The sequence below is a fragment of the Oryzias latipes genome, chromosome 2, assembly GCF_053564925.1.
Source record: "Oryzias latipes strain Hd-rR chromosome 2, Olatipes_Hd-rR_3.1".
NCBI lineage: Eukaryota > Metazoa > Chordata > Actinopteri > Beloniformes > Adrianichthyidae > Oryzias > Oryzias latipes.
This window is the reverse complement of record NC_136238.1, coordinates 36,058,572-36,075,484: the sequence shown is the minus strand read 5'-3', so window position 1 is coordinate 36,075,484 and position 16,913 is coordinate 36,058,572. Positions and strand designations below refer to the sequence as shown.

At 41.3% G+C, this 16,913-nt stretch overlaps 1 protein-coding gene and 1 long non-coding RNA gene across 3 annotated transcripts in view; one reads left to right on the top strand and one right to left on the bottom strand.

The window, feature by feature from the left end:
* The window catches only part of LOC144988499 (uncharacterized), a 62,573-nt gene extending 45,830 nt beyond the window's left edge, over positions 1–16,743 (top strand). Inside the window, exons 2-4 of one of the 2 annotated variants that reach the window (XR_013652426.1) lie at positions 16,235–16,371; positions 16,454–16,570; positions 16,647–16,743. This is a non-coding gene — a long non-coding RNA (uncharacterized LOC144988499). Of the gene's footprint in view, positions 1–15,930; positions 16,372–16,453; positions 16,571–16,646 lie in introns of those variants that run through there. The other variant, XR_013652425.1, reaches the window with a different exon arrangement.
* LOC144987744 (uncharacterized) overlaps positions 1–16,913 on the bottom strand; it is a 202,143-nt gene that overhangs the window by 116,578 nt on the left and 68,652 nt on the right. The gene's annotated exons all lie outside the window — the stretch shown is intronic.

Genomic DNA, 16,913 nt, shown 5'->3' with positions numbered 1-16,913 from the left:
AAACACTTAACATTTTTATTTACAGTACGGACCAAAAGTTTGGACACACCTTCTCATTCAAAGAGTTTTCTTTATTTTCATGACTATGAAAATTGTAGATTCACACTGAAGGCATCAAAACTATGAATGAATACATGTGGAATTCTATACATAACAAAAAAGTGTGAAACAACTGAGAATATGTCATATTGTAGGTTCTTCATAGTAGCCACCTTTTGCTTTGATTACTGCTTTGCACACTTTTGGCATTCTCTGGATGAGCTTCAAAAATGTTGAGAAATGCAGAAATGTGTGCTGCAGATGCCATGTTTGCCACTAGAGGGCAGCACAGCAGCTTCAGTCTTTGTCATTGTTGCTGTGTGAGCCTGAAGGAGCTTCAAAGTGAGCTGCAGCTTGGTTCAGACAAACCTCCACATTCACACACAGATGTGATCCTGAAGAAGTCTGAACAGAACATTTCAGGAGAACTCTTCAGTCCAGAACATGAGCCTGCATTGTTCCTGAAACTGGGATCAGAGTTCTGCTCTCTGCTCCAACAGAACCACCTTCATGAACTCCTGGTTTCTTCTGGATCCTCCAACATTCAGACGCTCTCTGACTGAGTTCATGTCTGCACAGAAACCTTCAGGATTCTCTTCTTCCACACGTCTTTCACTCTGAAACTCTCTTCTGAATGTGGATCATCTCAGTCAGACGTTCAGCAGCATCAGAGCCGTGCATGTGCTCCTCCTCATGAGTCCTGAAGCTGCACCGTCAGCTGCAGAGCTTCAGAGCTGCTTCCTTCTCAGACTTTCCACTTTCTTTGGCTCTCTGGCTCTGATGCTGCTGCTGCTGCAGAAAAACCAGCAGCTGCAGAAAAACTCTGCAGAGACTCACAGAGAGAGGATGGAGGCAGCAGATGAAGCTGCTGCAGACTGACAGCTGATGGAACTGAAGCACTTTCTACATTCTAGTTCCAAATGTTCTACGGAATCAATCAGAGGTTGAAAGTCTTCCTCAGTACTCGAGTACTTTAGTTCAGCAGCTCCTCTTTTCCTCTAAGGTGAAGCTTCATGTGGACGACTTCTTCTTCTCTCCTCTTTTCTGGAGCTTGGGCTCCATGCAGTCTGATCAGCTCTGATTTGGGCTTCAGTTGATGTTTGTGAACAGGAACTCTGGATTCTTCTTAGAAGGAGACGTTCTGCCTCTTTAGCAGAGAGCAGAACGTTGATCTGATCTGTTGGAAGCCACTCCATCCTGAAGCTGCACTGCTGAGTTCCTGTCCACCAGGGGGCAGTGTTACGGCTTTGCCTGCCTTATTATTCTGCTCATCTGTCAGGTTGGGACTTCCAACACACAAACATTTTACCTTTTCACTTCATAAAAAAGTTTGTTAAACACTTTGGTGACTTTCAGATTTTTAAAAAACATTTTTTATCTTTTATTTCTGTAATTATTGGTCTAGACTTTTCTTCCTGAAGGCTGAACTGCAGCTTTCCTAAGGTCTTTCATTTTCTCCATTTTTCTCTCCTTTTCTTGGCTTCCAGCTCACCAGGCATGACCTAGACGGCGCCCTCATGTGGACGGATGAACACATGACAGAGGGGAAGGACAGAGCTGCACAGCAGGGACGAGCAGAGACCTTTGGGTCACGTGGAGGAACAATAAAAACAGTAGAAACTCCAATAAAACCAGTAGAACCAGACTGGAAAAGCTCAAAAAGTTCAAAAAACCTCTTGAAAAATGCAAAACTATATGAACTCTGAACACTAATGACAAATAAATGGTAATTAAAAACCTTTATGGATCAGAACCAACAGAAATAACAGGTTGATGCTGGTCAGACGTGCACACACAGGACCCTAGGGGGGTTTGAACACCTGCCCTTTCTGCCTCCTATTCAAAAGTGTCCTCTTTGTTTTTAATGAACATGAATACATTTCTGTTCAGCTGCGTCCACACTGACCGCCTCTCTTTCACCGTGTGGATAATTCTCTGCTCGCCGTCTGTCCACAAATGTGTTCCTGAGCTTGACGCCGCCTGTGGGCGGAGCTTCCAGCTAATGTTTTCAGCCTGATGGCGACATGGAGCGGTGTCTGTGTTTCTGTCATTTCCACTGCATGAAGACACGGATGATGCTGAGAGGTCAGGTTTCTGGATGATGAAGAGTTCTCCAGAATCATGGGGAATCACGTCTCCATGTCTGGATCCTTCAGATTCTCTCCGTTCAGTGATCTTCTCTCCTGATGAGTCTGAAAGACGGACGCTTCCGCCGTCTTTCCGTCTCTCTGACCGACTTTGAAGGCTTGCTGTCCCATGTTAACCCCAGAGGAAACCTACAAACCAGAATCAAATCAGGGGCCTTTTTCTGATGGTCTCCATGGAAACCAGATAGCTAAAGTTCAGGAGATGATCAGGCTGTCTTTCCATCAGCAGCAGCTCTCTGTCTGGCCGCCAGCTCTCCTCCTGGAGCCGCATAGCCAGATCAATGCTCCAGCTCCATGGGCCCTGCAGCAGACTGAAGGGTGAAGCCGCCTTTGGCCAACAGCAGGCAGGACGCTTCCTGAAACCCCGCTGCCCCCAAAGGGAACCAGCAGGTGAAGAGAATGAATGGAAGTTCAGGAGAACCAAGGATCCATTCACTAGATTGATGTGTTTTCTACCCGCTGTCACTCAAACCGTCACGCTGCTGCCAGACCTTCACGCCGCCCACCACTCAAATGGCGCCTCAGGACCTCAGATGGCGTCTGTACCATTGACTTAACATTGAAAGTGGCCACGCCCACCGCGTGAATCCCGTTGGGTGTGAAGCAGCTTTCCAGATGAATCCAAAAGTGTCTCCAACCCCCCAGTTTGGTATCAAACCATTTTCTTCTGAGCTGCAGCTCGTGTCTTTGCAGCTCCGCTCGGACTCAGAGCCTCCAGACGTTCAGGTTTCAGAAAAACGCTCTAAATGAGTCCAGGAGTCACTTTGGACTTTAGCCAGACATCTGAATTCAACACAGAGCAGATCCTGCAGGGACAGGAAGCTGCTAATAAGTACAAAATCAAACAGCAGGGGATTTTCAAAATAAAGGAAGAGTATTTCTGGTGAGGTTACAGCTTCCTCATTCCGGGTCTGACACTAAATGTTTCTGTTGAACAGAATGTTTTCTGATTGGTTTAGCCTTCTTTCCACTCTGGATCCTTCAGGTTCTCCATCTTTCTGGATCCAAATCCTTCCAGTCACAACAACTTCCTGTGTTTAGAGGATCAGATGCAGAAGAGAATCCAACATAGAACCGGAGTCACACTGGATCCAGCTGTCAGGAAGGGGAGGAGCCAAAATGCAGAAACTGGGCTCAGAGGCAGAAACGTCAAGATTTGATCAATAAACAGAAACAGGAGAAAATCCATGGAGAAACCAAAAACTGATGATCTGACAATGTAGACCTGAAAACAGAGACTTCTACTGACTGAAGACAACAGAAATGAAGACATGTGGATGATTGACAGGAACCTGGAGTGACTGACAGACAGAACACCACCAGAACCACTGAAGAACGGACCTGCAGAATCCTCACACCAACAGCAGGAGAACATTCATTCTCAGTCAAACTGTTGCATTCTGGGAAGGAAAGCTGGAAGACAGGGCTGATCAATCCTGGTCCTAGAGATCTACCAACCTGCCTGTTTTCCAGATCTCCAAACCCTGCTAGCTGCTGATTGGCTCCATCAGATGTCTCCAGATTGTGACTGGATGAACACACCTGGTCCAGGTGATCAGCAGGAAGGAGTGCAGGGAGAGCTGGAGAACAGGCAGGTGGTAGATCTCCAGGAGCAGGAAGGAGCAGCCCTGCTGTAGGACGTCTGTGTTTCCAACATCTGGATTCAACTGGATTCCTGTTGATTCTGCCTGCAGCACATTGTGCCGACATCAAGAGCCTCCAGTGTTTGATTCTTCCAAGTCTGGGATCAAATGAACAAACTCACGTTGACTAGAGTTTGCTGATATCCAAATGACAATTGGATGACTTTCAGCTCCAGGGATCAGAAAGGAGTCGTTGTCTCCAGGTGACTTCATCTCTGGTCGTCTGCTTTCAAGGAGCAAAAAGTCTTTTCCCACTTTGAGCCTTGCCCCTCTGGAATCCTGATCCTGATGCTGGTGGTCTCTCTGCAGCTGCTTCTGGATCCTGGGCCTTTAGCCTCCTTCAGCTCATGGTTCCTCTGTCAGTCTCTTCTCCTCAGAGGCCTGTCAGCACATTCAGATCAGCTCAGATCCATCCAGACCTCTGCAGGAGCAGACACCTGGAAAACATCCTCCATCACCTGGAACACCACCAGCAGCCGTGGAGCCGCTCCACTCAGTCGCCGTGGCGGCAAAGGCCAGAGGCCACTTTCAGTGGGAGGTCAAAGGCCAGACGTGATCTGAGCAGCGCCGCCACACTGTCACTTCCATGTAGACATGTGTGTTGTTGTCATGTGTTGTAGTCCAGCTGAACAAGCTCTTGGTGGTGTTGTTGGTGGAAATGACAGTTTGAAGTCCAACACGTCTGGACTAAACCAAACTTCTTCACAGCAGATTTGACCTTCAGCTGTTTCACATTGCAAGTTCAATCTGCTTCCAATCTGCAAACAGTAGTGAGAAGGTTCAAATCCCAGCTGTGACCTTTCTGTTGGAGTTTGTCTGTTCATTCCACCCGTGTTTCCTCCCACACTCCAAAAAATGCTTCATGCGTTGATGGTTCCTCTGAATGCCCCTAGATGTGTGTGTGTGTGTGTGTGTTGTAACCTGTCCAGAGTGAAGCGCCTTCATTCAACAGAGGCAGCTTAGACTCAGAGGTTCAGAAAATGGATGGATGGATGGAGGAATGTTGGTCTTCAACTGTTTGACTTTTTCATTCTGACATAGTCTTCTTTGGGTCTAGTCAGAGAAATATGGGAGTTCTTTTCATCATATTTGCTGCTTCATTTGATTGACAGCCCCTGCTGAACACAATTGAAGTTTTTGATTTGAGTTTTTGATTTGAAATTGTTTATTTCAAGCAATCAAAAAGGAATAATACACAAAATACACATAATACACAATACAATCATCAGTTATACATTCATACAATAACTAATCAAACTTTGGATAATTAGACATAGTAATAAATATTGCTTGAAAGGGCGTGGAAGAAAGTGAACTTATATAATCCCACCCCTGTTCTACTGTAACCATTTTATTACATGATTTATCATTATCCGGTTCCTAGCTTTTATCAGACAGAATTAAGAATCTTGAAATATCAATAAAGCACATGACAAAGATGAATTACTTAAATTATTTTGTAAAAAATAACTTTTAGAGATCAACATGGCAATGAAGTATCCAAAATATATGCAGATTATGTTACTTATAAAAGTCCTTTATATGATTAAAAAATAATACTATATCAGTAAAATAGACATAACACTGTTTCAGGAATTTTCATAGCAAAATTTCATCAAGTTTTAGAAGTTAAAAATATGTGCAAAATTATGCTATATTAGGAAAAATCATGAATTAATTTATCAATTTTTTTGGAGCAAGTGAAGTAATATCATTAAAAGTCAATCAATTTAAGAATTTACAATATTTGATTAATCATTTGTTTTATTTTTTTGTATTTTTATTTATTAAAATTTTATTTTTTATAATAAAGTACTGCTGTAAGGCAGGGATGTCAAACTCATTTTCACTGAGGGCCACATAAGCATACCAGCTGTCCTCAAAGGGCTAGATTTAACTTAAACATGTAACTAAATGTAATGAAAAATAAATGTAACTACTCCTTAATGTTAAATAACTCATTATTTATTCTGGCTTTTTAAAGTGACAATTACAGTTGCATAGAAAACATATGTTTGTTTGTTACTCTAGCATAAATCCTTTTACATTTGATTCTGTCAGGTTAGGTTATATGGACAGTGCTTAAGTCCTAATGTTTAGTTGCTCAATCCGATATTTCAAGTCTATGACGGAGTATTAGGGCCACCCAAAAAAAAAAAATTAGGGCCACCAAAAAGAAAAAAAAAAGTAAAATTACGAGCTTTTATCTCGTAATTTTAGGAGATAAAAACTCGTAAATTTAAGAGATAAAAACTCGTAAATTTATGAGAAAAAAACTCGTAATTTTAGGAGATTACAGTGGAAGTGATGAACGCAGTGCAGCCGTAGAGCAGACCGACTAAACTTTGTTGACCAGGTGAGCTGAATGTTTATTGATAACGTTCCAAATGTCTGGAAGTTCATTTGTTTGATTTACGATTCATTAAAGTTTTATTTATTGATGGTTGGTTTCCAGGATATCTGCAGCCCAATGAAGCCATCGGGTGTCATTGCAGCTGTTTGCTTGAATCCTTTCTTCCTCCACCAAAGACAAGATCTCTACGTCTGTGTGACGCTTCCGTCACACAAAAGGAGGAGCACTTTTTTGGCATTTTCAACGTTGTAAAGCTAATATAAAAGACTATTTTCATTCCTCTTTATTGTTTTATGCTGAAACGGGACATTTCATCTGCAGGTGGGGAGTATGTAACACTGTTTACTTCCGCATTGGTGTTCGGATGACAGGTTCATGACGTAATGAGACAGATGAACTTCAGGTTATGTGAATTAAAAGGAAAATAAAAGCTGCAGCGATCCTCTACACCCAAACGTGTCTCTGAGCTCCTTATTTTACATATGAAACTCCGCTTTACTGACACTGAACCCCGGAAAGACTGCTACATGGAAAATAATCTGATTTTGAGTCGCCAAAAGGTTCAGAATCTCTTTGTTTTAAACCTATAATAATCCGGAAATTAAGCTTCACAAAAGGCTCCACATACTTCATCTAAGCTAGGTTCCGATAAACGGACAACTTCGGTTTTCTCCTTAATCTACGACTTTTTTCTCGTAAATTTATGAGATAAAAAGTCGTAAATTTATGAGATAAAAAGTCGTAAATTTATGACTTTACGAGATAAAATCTCGTAATTTTAGTTTTTTCTTTTTTTTTTGGTTGCCCTAAAACTCCGTTGTACAAGTCTGTTTCCCCCTAGATATAAATAAATACACACCAATTTTATTTTTTTATTCTAAGAAATGATAAACTTTTATGCTCTCGTGGGCCACATAAAATGACATGGTGAGCCACATTTGGCCCCCGGGCCTTGAGTTTGCCACATGTGCTGAAAGGGAAAATAAAAAGAGTCCATATTCTGTCGATTGTCCAAGGTTGGCATTTCTTCTTCTGCTGATTAACAGCCGTTCTTCTGGGTTTAAACAGAGTTTATTGTTCTCTTCGATGTTATTTCTGCAGACATTAAATAGAGGTCCATATCCTTCTTCAGCTGATATCAGTGGGTGTAAGTTGAGGTCAAGTTGTCTGCAGGTCAGAGCTGTGCTGTTAATTAGGTCACTTCAGACTTTGAGAAAGTGATGAATCTAGGCGTCATATTTCTTGAAACTATTTGGCTCTATGATATATTACTCCACGTTGTTTCAGATGTCCGTAAACACTTCTCAAAGTCCTTCATGGTCTTCACAACCAGAACCTTGGCCCGGTCCGGTGGACCGAGTGGTTTGACGTAAATCCTGCAGCCTTTAACCCAAGTGTTCTCAATCTGTTTACGCTTCCTGAGAAGCCTGGCATGTTTGGCAATTTCAGCATTCCTTCTGGTCAGATGGTTGTTTAGATAAGCAGTAGATCCCTTTAGGTTCTTCCTTTGATTCATCAGAGCTAGCTTGTGTTTAAGATTCACAAACCTCATGAGGATCGCTGGTTTGTCCGTCTCCTTTCTCCTGGGGAGCGGGTGGCAGGTCTCCATGGTGTTGAGGTCCAGGGAAATCCCTTTAGACATGAGCAATGATTCCATTTGGTGTACCAGAGACTCTCCACCGCTCTCCGTTTGAGAGGGACTGCTAGCGCTATTAGCTTTAGCAATGATAATTCCAGCTGCATTTAGCTTTGCCAGAGGTTTGATCGGTACTCCAGTGAGAATGACATTATTCATCCTTACTTGTGGTTCCACATTTTCGAGTCTTTTCTCCAGAATGTCGACCCGGTTTTCTCGTTGCTCGTTTTGAGCTCGGAATCTTTGGAAGTCTTCCATTAGATCCAAGATCGGAGTTAACTTAGCATTCACTTGTTCCATGAAGGGATACAAAGCAGCTTGGAGATCATCAAGAGACTTTTTAAGGTCTTCGTAGTCAGCGTTTTTCTTGGGGGCCATGGTCAGCTCTCTTTTTTAGAGAAAATCAACTTTTTAAGTCATTTGATAGATGTATAGCTGCAGCGAGCCGCAGCGAGCCGCAGCGAGCCACACACGCGTCGACACAGCAACCCGGAACCGGAAAAAAAAAAATTCTCAATGAGTTGAGAAAAATGATTGAAGTTTGAACAATAGTAAAAAAAAGTTTCTGTGATTTTCAAATCTCTATCAGAATCAAATACCAGAACTTTGGTTCAACAAGATCTTTTCATTTCATCCAACAAAAGGTCACGTTAACACAACTAATCCAGTTTGTTGACTTGTGTGAGGAAACTGGCGATTCTAAACAGGACTGTAAGATAGTGAAATTAGGCTGGTTCGTTCCCTTCAGTTTCTTGCACACAGAAATAATGAATAATGACTCAGAGACAGTTACTTGTCTTTTGTGGAGGTTTTACTTCGTACAAACACGAAGGGGACAGACAGATGAACAAGGTGCATTCAAAGTCTGAACCAACGAGCTCAGAGATGGGCTTTGGTATAAAAACCCTGTATTTTCATATTCAGAAGATAGTCCGCTGGACCCCGTGTGAAAATCACGCCCACAGGTTGCTGCTGGAGAGAAGCTCCAAGGCTAAAGTGAAGATAAGTCTGAGGCCTGCTCAGCAGATCACACATGCACAGAAAAAAGGGAGGATGAGATTAAACTGTGAAAATAATTTGATTGGCTGTGCTGTCTTCAAATTTAATGTAATTTTGAGATGACAATACATGCTCAGTGAATTAAGTTTAAACCATTAGTGTAATTAAAGTTAAAGGCAGTTTCTAACTATTCTTCACAACTTGACTTCAACTTTTAAGGCAGGCCTCTGAGGAGAGGAGGCTGTCTCCCTATGGACAGCTATATACTTCTATAGAAATAGAGACACTGATGGATTAAGGGAAGAAATGCATTTGTAGTTGGATTTGGATCTTTTTCTGCACCACAGTTGTCACAAATGTCAATGAAAAGACCTTAAAATGAGGCTTTGAACTTGCTGCTGACAGAATAGTCCATTACTGCAGGAGGACGGGGGGTGGGGTTAACCCTTTTAACTGGACAATTTTTTGTCATTTCAGTGTTTTTTATTTTTATTTCCAGAGTTAAATAAAAATGGTCATTAAATTATTTCAGAATTATTTTATGGATTCAGCTCGAAGCCTCCAAAGTGCTGGGGGCCCCATGACCCCCTCCCCCCCTCATCGGTGGACAATCATAAACAGCAGAGAGGAGAAGCGGAGCCTAAGTGCTGAATTTGCTTTGCTGAAATCATTGAATTGATGTCATTCCTGTTTCAGCAAAGTCCTAAAGTCCATTTTTAGCAATTATTCATGACAGGAATTGAAACCACGTGGTAGTGCCTTTCCCCGGGGAGTCTGTTTCCTGGATGGGCCCGCCCTCTGACCCCAGGCCTGTCCTGCCCCCTCCTAGTCATCCACCTCCTGTTGGAACAGTAACATCTGTCCACCACTAGAGGGCCTCAGCTCTGATCTGTTCGCTCAGCTGATGATAAAAAAGTCATAATTCTGGAACCAGAACAGATGAAGCTGAAATCCATGAAACTCAAAGACTAAATAGATTTGAATCTGGTTTCAGATCTAGTTTTTATTCAATTATGATGCAACGAGACAAATATGAAATGTTCAGTGGTCTTTTCTCTAGGATAAAAATGAAATGGTTCAGTCCAACATTTGAGATTGTTGCTGTCAGACCTGCAGACCATGAAAACGGTCAGAAACAGCAGGAATAGCGATTGTTTTCATGACTGATGAGGATTCTTACATCAACTGAATGGGGTTTTTCTGATCCAGAACATTTGACATCATAGATCAAGAAGAACCAATCTGAGCTTTTCTGCGACTCCACGCTTGTAATGAGCTGTTTCCACCAGCAGGGGGCGACAATCTTCAGCTCCTGCTCCAACTTGAAGCAGTGGTAGAAAAAGTGACGTCACACCTCCATGTTTATTGAAGAATTGGTGAAGATATGAGCCCTTCATGTCTCTGACTTTGATGTTTGGTTTTTCTTTGAATTTGATCATTTGATTATTTTCAAATGTTCTATTTTTAATGGAAAAAAATGAGTTTATGAATCACAAAATGACTAAAATTATGATTCTATGTGATTCCATGGTTCTAATACTCAGAATAATGTTTAGAAATGAAAAGGACATTGAAGGAGTTTGAGAGAACAGATTTCTGTTTTATTTCAATAAGAAAAGAACAAATTCTGAGTTAGTTGTTAGTTTTTACCTCTGATGATCATAAAATGTGTGCTTTTATTGTGAAAAACAGTTCAAAAACAAGTCCCACTCCCACTATTCCTGCTCCTCTATTGCTCCTCCTCTTCCTCCTGATGAAGCAGCACAAAGTTTGAAGCCAGGAAATGACAGTTTTTTGCTCCCCAAAGGCCTCATGTGGAGCTGCTGTTCCTGCAGAGCTGGAAACCAGCAGGATGGAGGCACCTTGGGAGCTTTGACCCTAAATGTCTTTAGCTTCCATCCTTGAAGACAGAGAACTCTCAGAAAACAACCTTCCTGCTTGAATTGAATCGACTTTTAAAGAACTTTGGTTATCTTCTCTGGAAGATCTTCAACCAGTACTGTATTTTCACGCCTATAAGGCGCACTTAAAAGTCATAAATTTTCTTCCGCCAGCAGTGTGTTCCCTATGAGCCGGTGCGCCTAATGTGTAGTTGTGGGTTGTAAAAGAAGATGGAGTGTGGAAAGGAGAGAGACATAAAGGCCAAGTGGAACCTAACTGCAGTGCAACTATCTACATTTTAAAGCCTTCTATGCTCCTTCTACCTCATAATCCTCAACCATTTCTAAAAAAACAGAGACTGGATGTTTTATTAACCCTATAGAAAATGTATGTTTTTAGATCTTATTCTTTGTTATATTGCAGTTTTATCTTTAGTGTGAACTCTTTTGGACTCTTTTAGGACTTATTCTCCAGTGACCTTCACTTATGCTTTATAGTTGCAGCAGCAACTAGGACTTCTTTGTGCAAATCTAGGAGTTTCCAGAGACGCAATAAATATGTCATGGACTACATCTCTACTATCTGGGTTGAAGGTTTTTCCCCTGGGAAAGTGTTCGGATTTGTGTTCTCATGTGGAGGATGGAGCTGACCTTTGATCTCGTGCCGGTGATGGAGTATTCGTTTGGCTGGTATGATTTACTTTGGACCAGTGGAGGACTCTTTAGATCGTTGGATTGTGTGCGCCAGTGAAATGCCCCTCTCCGGAAAGGCGGAGCGGATCTGGAGTTGGTAACTTTCATCTATTGGCCGGTGGAAGCACGAGGGATACCGGCTGACGAATCAGACTGTTCAGGGGTGGAGATTCGGCCGCCAAGATGTTTCCAGGAGGAGGAGTGTCAACACATGTTTAAAAGACTGTTTGGAACGGACTCTATGGTTCTCAAGACTGTCTACAAGTAATTCGCATGTAACTTATGCGTCTGCAGGTCTTTTAACTTGAGAATCAAGATATCTGCAACAATGTCTTTAATCTGTGTTAGAACTATTGTTAGGGCAATAGAATCCGTGTATTTTTAATCAGCTTGAATCCTTGTTTGCTTTACCACTCTCGACTACTGAACACACATGGATGGAAAGAACTGAAAAGCGGAAGATTTCTTTCCTACAACCCACTCTAGAAGCGCAGAGGTTCTGAACGGAGCGTTAACGTGCGCGCGCCTTAACACCCGGTGCGCCTTGTATGTGTCAAAGACGGAAAAATCCCCCACGACTGAGACTGCGCCCTACCATCCGGTGCGCCCTATGGTTGTGAAAATACGGTAAGTCCTTCATGTCTTTGTGCGCCCCCTAGTGGTGAGCTCTAAAAACCCCTCAGTCCAACCTTCAGAACAGAATCAGTTCCAGAATGGATCTCACGCTTCCAGGATGGATTGGAGTAATCTGTAATTAGAAGATTTGATTGAAATGTTCATTCAAATGCGTTTATATTTATAAGTTCCTGGAGTTTCTTCCAGAGTGGACCAGCCCATCATCGATTAACCTTTCTGTCATTTTCATTCTTCCACCATTTTGGAAATTTAATTTATGTCCTGATCTTCAAAAAGGTACATGAGACATTTGTTCTATTGTGGACACGCCCACATTTCATTTGTGTAGAGCATTTCGTCCTTGGAATCATCCAAAGGTATGTACCATTTAGTTCTGCTGTTCTTCCTGGCCGCTGTGCCACAATTGTTCAGATATCTTGACACCGTTCAAATATGCAAATAATTTTGATACTTGATCTGTAATGTTGTGCATTCTTGTGTAATTGATATGTACTTAATCTTTGTTAGTCTATTTTACTAAAACTTATGGATTTTTTAATGATCTTCACTTGTGATGGTAAACTATAAATAAATGATGAGAAGTTAAGAACCAAAGGGCTAATATGTCTGTTTATGTTTAAGAGTAAATAAAACTATATTACTTACATGTGTATGTGGATTTATTCATATTTACCACACAATTCATGACTATCCTAAGTTTGATATTTATCTATGACTTTCTTCAGGTAACCAAATGCTTTATCATCTAATTGTTGACGCTCATGAATGAATGATCGAGATTCCCGCGGTTCCTACCAGAAGACAGACAAACATCTGGATCTGAGTCTCCTGTTTATTTTTCACATCTGGATCCTGCTTGAAGAAAAAACAAAGCCATAGCAGAGCTGTTCCACCACCAAACACTAGGAGGTGCACTGAGCTGAAAGAATCACCAAAGACTCTTTGAGGGAGGGGGGATGTGGAGCGACCTTTGACCTTGGAGAGAAGTGAAAGAAAAAGCTTTGAAAGTTAAATGATGTTCTGCTCAGATGAAACTCTTTGATTCTGTCTGCAGATGATCTGTGGCTGCAATCACAGACCTTCACGCAAACGCTTACACGCGTGTACGTTCTATCCAGCATGTGTGTGAAGGTTGACGGCGCGCTAATGCAGAGCTTTGAGAGGGAGAGAGGAGAGAAGCAGGGCTGTCCTCTGAGCGGCACCCTATATGTTCCAGCCAGCAGAATACATGTTGACAGGAAGATGTGAGCACAGCAGGAGGAGCTGCAGGTTCCAACAGGAACCCAGTGAGAAACAGCATCTGCAGCTGAAGGAAAGCAAACAGTTTTTTCTGACACTGAAATGCTGCTCTGTCATCTCCTCTGTCAGGACCCTCCTCTTCATCACAGATGAAGCTCCGCCCACAAGCGTCCACGTTTGTTCTCCAACCTTCTGCAGGTTCTGATCTGCTTCTTTCTGATTGGTCAGAACCTTCAGACCCAGAATCCTCTGCTTTCTTCCCAGAACTGCTGGTTCTGCAGCTTCCTTCAGTTTCTGCTTCACTTCCTGTCAGAGCAGAACTCCCACTGCATCAGGATGAAGACCAGGATCCACCCTCATCTTCATCCTGTCTTCATGGATCCAGAGTCTGCAGGACGATCCACAAACATCCTGCAGCATTTGAGAGGCAGATCACCTCAAAGAAGACTTCTACATCATCCTGTCATTCACTCTGAAGCCCAGCCCTCTTCCATCACATCTGCTGTGTTCAGAAATCGGAGATGAATCCTGATGAAACCTTCAGAGCCCAAAGCATTCTGGGTGATCATCTACACCTTCAGTTCATATGAAATGATTGGATCAGAGTTTTTGTGAAATCACTTTGTATCAGTTCAGTGAAAAGTTTGGATCCAGAACTGAGACAAGGAGCTGAGATGTGGAGACTAAAGAGGAAAGATCAACATGAATCTTTATCTTATCTTAATCTTCCTCACAAATTGTGTGAAGAAGAGGAGCTGCCGGGTCAGAGGTCATGTGATCAAGTAACAGTAACATTCAGGTGAAAGGCTGAAGCTGATTGGTCCAACATAGAACACTCAGCAGAATCAACACAACATGAGGAAGTGATGTGTTCTTAAAGTAAAGCAGAAGAGAAAGAAACAGAATCTCTGATCTGAGCTGCAGCTGCTTCACACGGTGAGAAAAGACGTCTCTTCAGACCTTTTGTGAAAATCTACTTTCTTTGTTGAACTTTGTCTTCTCTAACTTGACTGTTAGTCTCTGAATGTTTAGAAGATCTTCTTCTTTCTCTGCAAACTCTCATCTTTGATCTCATTACTGATCAACAACTGAGGATCAATTCTCACTTATTGATCAGTTTCTGTTTGACTGATTTATGGAGAAAATGTAAACAAATTGTGTTTTTATTGAAGATTTTCACAGAATAAACTGTTGATGTTTACAGAAGTGAAAATGCTGACTCATCAAAGTGGTTCAGATCAGCTGACTGCTGCTTCCTGTCAGAACTTTCCAGAATCCAGACAGAAGAAAGAGTTTCGGTAACACTTTATATTAAGATTCCTTAACAAGCTTTGTTAATTCATTAACAAGCATTATAAATGAATTTATAGGGTGTTAGTAAGACATTTATTAGTACAATAAGTCTACTAAGGTTAATTAAATTACTTAGTTAACACACTTACAAGCATTATTGTTAAGATATTTTTAAGATGCTAATGATACATTTATTAGCATTATAGATGTCTCACCCAAAGCTAAGTATTAATAAGCTAAATAAGTTTGATTAACTAACTTAACAAATTAATAGGCTTTATGAATGTGTAAGATGCTAGTAAGATATTAATTAGCAAATACCTGAAAGTGTTAATAAGATTTATTAACCTCTGAAGTCAGACCATTGTCTTTAAAGTCCATATTACTAAACTGCGTATAAGCTTTACAAATGTATTAATAAACTTTGTTAACAGTTTATTAAACGTTTTGCAGCACCTCAACTAAAGTGAGGAACGTTTTTACCACAAACAACCACAAAGCATAAAGATTGTAAAAATAACTTCATAACATTAAAACAGACTAAACATACAAAACTCTTTTTGAAAAAGAAATATAATAATTTATTTCAGACAACTTAAAAAAACGTAGGGACACTATAACACTGACAAATTTGTTAGGCATCTATAATACCACTAAATGTAAGATTAGCAACTTAAAAACATCCTAATAATAATGCTTGTAAATGTGTTAACTAAGTAATTTAATAAACCTTATTAAACTTATTGTACTAATAAATGTCTTACTAACACCCTAAACAATTCTATTATAATGCTTGTTTTAATGTTGGGTTCAAACAACCTGCAACATTAGAATAACATCAAAGGAAAGAAAGACAAGAGAAAAGGGTGCCTCTTAGGAGGAGAACAAACAGAGAATGGTACCCATTTACAATCTCGCTCCGCTCTGGCGCATTCACTTCCTTCTTTTCTGACTCGAAACCATCTCCTCCATCCAAACCTGTGTGGAGGTCAAGGGTTATGAGAAAGTCTCCGTTGGAGCTTGGAGAGGAAGAATTACTGTCTTTCTTTGTTTCTTTATTTTCTCCTCATTATTAGATGTCTGTCTGTCTTCCTTGATGCTTCATGAAGTGTAGAAACAGGAAGTTTGTTTGTATGGACTAAACTCACTCACGGTGTATTTTGATCTTCCAATTTGGTTTAAATTCTTTTCACTTTACCAGAAATAAACTTTATTATCTGAAATGTTCCAGTTTTGAGAAAGTATTATTGTCAAGTAACAGATCACTTTTGAACAAGTAACTTGTAATGCTTTCCAGTTTAGAGGTTTAAGAGTGGAATCAAAGTCTCTGTTGGAGCTTTGAGAGGAAGAATTCATTTATTTCTATCTTTTCTCCTCATTCTTTGATTTCTGTCTGTTTTTCTTGATGTTTCCTGAAGTGTAGAAACAGGAAGTTTGTTGTTTCTTTGTGAAAGTGACTGAATGGAAATGTTGCTGCTGCAGCTCCATGTCTCCACCTGGTGGAGGGAGAGCAGAAGTGCAGCAGCTGATGGCAGCTTCTCTGCCTCCCACTGCTGTCTGACTGCATTCACCTGAACCTGAGAGGAAACACAAGAGAAGAGCCAATCAGTGGAGGAGCAGCTGATCTGTTGGTGAAGGAGGATCAGAGCTGATGATGAGGAGGGTTTCCTCTGCAGGTGAAGGTGGAAGGTGTGTGTGAGCTGATGGGATCCAGTGAATCGAGCAGCAAGGATCAGTGGGAGGAACCACAGGAGGGAGCCCCACCCTCTAGAAGCAGAGATGGTAACCATGACAACCAGAGCAAAGCTCAGAGGTGAGATGAACATCTCCAACTGTCCATGATCTTCTCCATGTCAGAGCTCAGGACTCACACCAGCAACCTTCATTCTTCACAGGAACCAACCTGGACCTGGATCTGGATCTAAACCTGGATCCAGCTGGAGGTCCAGAAGAAGTGATACATCAGAGGATAATTTAAATGCATCCAAAAATAGTCGTTCAAGAGTGAAACAGTGAGTGTTTGTTAAATATGTGTTATTCATGTAATGGATGGACAATATTTGATCAATTGGAGTTTTTTTTCCACAGTAAGAAAAATCTTAAAGACTTCTTCAAAATCTTCAAGACTAAAAAGTCATCGGCTTCTAATCCTGACTTGAAAGACATCCGTTCAGAAGAGGAACAGTGAGTGTTTGTCAGAGTTACAGGAGCATGTCAGAGCTCAGGACTCACACCAGCAACCTTCATTCTTCACAGGAACCAACCTGGACCTGGATCTGGATCTGGACCTGGATCTGGATCCAGCTGTGGGTCCTTCAGGAGTGACATATCAAAGGGTAAAATTCCTAACTTCAA